At 39.6% G+C, this 4463-nt stretch overlaps 1 pseudogene; it reads left to right on the top strand.

Moving 5' to 3' along the window:
- Positions 1–354: 354 nt before the first annotated feature.
- LOC121040938 (syntaxin-7-like) lies at positions 355–2257 on the top strand (annotated as a pseudogene).
- Positions 2258–4463: the final 2206 nt, after the last annotated feature.

Here is a 4463-nt window from a genome sequence, read left to right as displayed (position 1 = left end):
AAAAGTATTTGCAAATTCGTATATCTGATAAGGGGTTAATATCAAAATATATAAAAAAAAAAACTTTTACAAAACTCCATAGCAAAAAAAACAAACAAAAAACCAAACAAATCCAATTAAAAAATGGGCAGCTCTGAAAAGACATTTTTCCAAAGATGACATACAGATGGCCAACAAGTATCTGAAAAGATGTTCAAGATCACTAATCACCAGGGAAATGCAAATCTAAACCACAATCACCTTACACCTGTTGGAATGGTTATCAAAAACACAGAGGTAATAAGTGTTGGTGAGAAGAGGGAACCCTTGTATACTGTTGGTAGAATATAAATTGGTGCAACCACTAGGGAAAACAGCAATGGAGGATCCTCAAAAAATTAAAAACAGAACTGCCATGTGATCCAACAATTTCACTTCTGGGTATATATCTAAAGGAAATCAAATTATTATCTCAAAAAGATACCTATCAGCTGAGAATCTAGCTGGGGGCTCTGGAGCCGGTGGGTGCCTGGGGCCAGCGGAGGAGGAGGAAGCCGAGGAGGTTGGGGTGACTGCTTAGGTGACCTCTGATGAAATTAGTGAATAAGCAAATCAACTATGTCTTACACTCCGGGTGTTGGTGGTGACCCTGCCCTACTGGCCCAGTGTATCTCTTCCAATATCCAGAAGATCACACAATGTTGCAACAGAAGCAGGAGTATACTACCCAACTTGCCAAAGAGACCGGTAAGTACATTAAAGAGTTTGGATCCCTGCCCACCACCCCCAGCGAACAGCATCAAAGGAAAATACAGAAGGATCGCTTAGTGGCTCAATTCACGACATCACTGACAAACTTTCAAAAGGTCCAGAGGGAAGCTGCTGAGAAAGAGAAAGAGTTTGTTGCTCGAGTAAGAGCCAGTTCTAGAGTATCTGGTGGTTTTCCTGAGGACAGCTCAAAGGAAAGGAATCTTGTATCCTGGGAAAGCAAGCTCAACCTCAGGTGCAGGTGCAGAATGAAAATATTACAGAGGATGACCTCTGCCTTATTCATGAGAGAGAATCTTCTATTAGGCAACTTGAAGCTGATATTATGGATATTAATGAAATATTTAAAGATTTGGGAATGATGATTCACGAGCAAGGAGATGTAATAGCATAGAAGCCAACGTGGAAAACGCGGAGGTGCACGTTCAGCAAGCAAACCAGCAGCTGTCAAGAGCAGCAGAATATCAGCGCAAATCCAGAAAACCCCTCATCATTTTTATCATTGTCATCTGACTTGTAATTCTCGGTCTCATCGTATGGAGAATGAAAGGCTGAATTATAAAGGAGCACACTGTTGCACTACATTCTCAAATTATGTACGAAATTTCCTTTAATCATGGTTTATTACTATTATTATTTTAAAGCTACTGCATAAAGGATGGCTCCCATACTTTGTTATTTTTATCTGGCAGGGGGAAGTTTCTTTTGGATTCAATCTGATATTTTCTAATACTGAAAGTTTTTCTCGGTATCACTGCTGGCATAACTTCCGTGCTTTTCAATCTAGTAACTCTGAGGTTTTGTCCACAATGTATATGCTTTTCATTTATAATTTATTTGCCCTGGTGACTTAGCTTTTGGAATCAGTAAATTTAAAGGTAGGTGTGTGTGTGTGTGTGTGTGTGTGTGTGTGTGTGTGTTCTGTGTGCATCTGTCTCTGTCACAGAGTGACATGCACCCAGATTTGTGTGACTTCAATAAAAAAATCTCAAATTTAATTTTGATATGGGCCAGCAGAGGAAATATTCTCAATAATTTAAAGTTAACCCACCTGTTTGTGGTGTTTTGTTTCATTTTCTGGTTCATAACAGCACAAATTATCTATTTAACTTTTATTGTTGGTTTTCTCTTAAGACCCTTGTTCAGTCTAAATGAAATCAGTGAGTAATTTCCTAGAATATCTCATCCTCCTGATGTATATACACTAAGCATTTGCTGTAGATTGCCTAGTAAAACACTAAGGATAATTGTTTTTGCATAGGACCTGTTTAAGTCTGATGTTTACTGGGGTATGTGTAGTCACTGTAAATGTTTAATGTAATTTGGAGGAAGAGTATGAAAAATCAGTTCATACTATGTTAGAAATCTGGAGATCCAACTTGTTATTCTGCTGTGTACTTTCACAGCTATTAGTATGGAAAATTAATTACCTTTCCTGAAATCCTTCAGAATTATGGCTACATGTGTATCCTTGGGTCAGAATTACTTTTGGGGAGCAACTTTCCCAGAATTTTTGTGTTTTTTTTTTTAATTTTTTTTAACGTTTATTTATTTTTGAGACAGAGAGAGACAGAGCATGAACAGGGGAGGGACAGAGAGAGAGAGGGAGACACAGAACCTGAAACAGGCTCCAGGCTCTGAGCTGTCAGCACAGAGCCCGACGTGGGGCTCGAACTCACGAACCGTGAGATCATGACCTGAACCAAAGTTGGATGCTTAACCGACCGAGCCACCCAGGCGCCCCCCCAGAATTATTGTTTTTGAGCACTAACACTTAAAATTTAATGTTTACCCTGCATACCATTTTGTACCATCCTTCATTAGAAAACAATGTGGATGTTTGCCAATTAACCACTTGCCTTTTTTTTTTTTAATTAACGTTTATTTATTTTTGACACAGAGAGAGACAGAGCATGAACGGGGGAGGGGCAGAGAGAGAGGGAGACACAGAATCTGAAACGGGCTCCAGGCTCTGAGCTGTCAGCACAGAGCCCGACACGGGGCTCGAACTCACGAACCGTGAGATCGTGACCTGAGCCGAAGTCAGACGCTTAACCGACTGAGCCACCCAGGCGCCCCACCACTTGCCTTTTTAAATCAATGTTGTTTTTGATGCACTAATCTGAATACTGTAAAGAAGATTGTCTTAGTTTATAGTTTGTATTTTTTTTTTAATTTTTTTTAACATTTATGTATTTTTGAGACCGAGACAGAGCATGAACAGGGGAGGGTCAGAGAGAGAGAGGGAGACACAGAATCTGAAACAGGCTTCAGGCTCTGAGCTGTCAGCACAGAGCCCGACGTGGGGCTTGAACTCACGAACCGCGAGATCATGACCTGAGCGGAAGTCGGACACTTAACCGACTGAGCCACCCAGGCTCCCCAATATAGTTTGTATTTTATAACAATGTTCTTATATAGCAGTTTGATAGTGAAGTCAGTGTTTTACATGGCAAGCTATGAGACTCCAAATGGGAACAAATAAAATATTAAGTAAAGCGTGTCTTTGCAACCAAAATAAAGATGATTTTAAAAGTGAAAAAAAAAAGATACCTGCACCCCTATAGTCCCTACATCATTACTGACAACAGCCAAGACAAGAAAACAACCTATATGACCACTGAAGAATGAATGGATAAAAAAATGTAGCACATGTGCATGGCATGTGTGTGTATACACACACTATGGAATATTATTCGGCCATTAAAAGAAGGAAATCTTACCATTTATATCAACATGGATAGACCTCAGGGGCATAATGCTAAGTCAAATGAGTCAAATACTAAGTGATCATACTTATATATGGAATCTAGTATACTAATAATACTAAAAAGAGCTCATAGATAAAAAGAACAAACTTATCAGTGACTGCCAGAGGTGGGGGTTGGGGGATGGGAGAAATGGGTTAGGGTGGTCAACAGATAGAAACTTTCAGTTAAAAACTAAGTCCTGGGCGGGGGGGGTTTCTGGGTGGCTCAGTTGGTTGAGCGTCCGACTTTGGCTCAGGTCATGATCTCATGGTCTGTGAGTTCGAGCCCCACGTCAGGCTCTGTACTGACAGCTCAGAGCCTGGAGCCTGCCTTGGATTCTGTCTCTCCCTCTCTCTCTGCCCCTCCCCCGCTCATGTCCTGTCTCTCTCTCTCTCTCTCTCTCTCTCTGTCAAAAATAAATAAACATTAAAAAATATTTTTTTAATAGAAAAAAAAAAACTAAGTCCTGGGGATGTAATGTAGAGCACGGTGATGACAGTTAATAATACTGTATCGTATATTTGAAAGTTGCTAAGAGAAGAGATCTTAAAAGTTCTCATCACAAGGAAAAAACCTTTTTTGTAATAATGTAAGGTGATGGATGTTAACTAGACTTACTCTATAATTTTTTTAATGTTTTTATTTATTTTTGAGAGAGGGAGAAAGAGTGGTAGAGGGGCAGAAAGAGAGAGAGAGATGTAGAATCTGAAGCAGGCTCCAGGCTCTAAGCTGTCAGCACAGAGCCCAATGTGGAGCTCGAACTCGTGAAATGCAAGATCACAACCTGAGCCAAAGTTGGAAGTTTAATTGACTGAGCCACCCAGGTGCCCTAAGACTTACTTTATTATTCTGAGATGTATACAACTATTGAAACATTATGTTGTATACCTGACACTAATTTAATGTCATACATCAATGTTAATGTTTTTAAGTAAAACAGGAAAAAATGAAAGTTAAAATTTTTAA

Source organism: Herpailurus yagouaroundi, unplaced genomic scaffold (assembly GCF_014898765.1).
Source record: "Herpailurus yagouaroundi ecotype Mexico unplaced genomic scaffold, PumYag 182, whole genome shotgun sequence".
NCBI lineage: Eukaryota > Metazoa > Chordata > Mammalia > Carnivora > Felidae > Herpailurus > Herpailurus yagouaroundi.
Note: the sequence above shows the minus strand (reverse complement) of the source record. Positions and strands in the feature narration are given on the sequence as shown.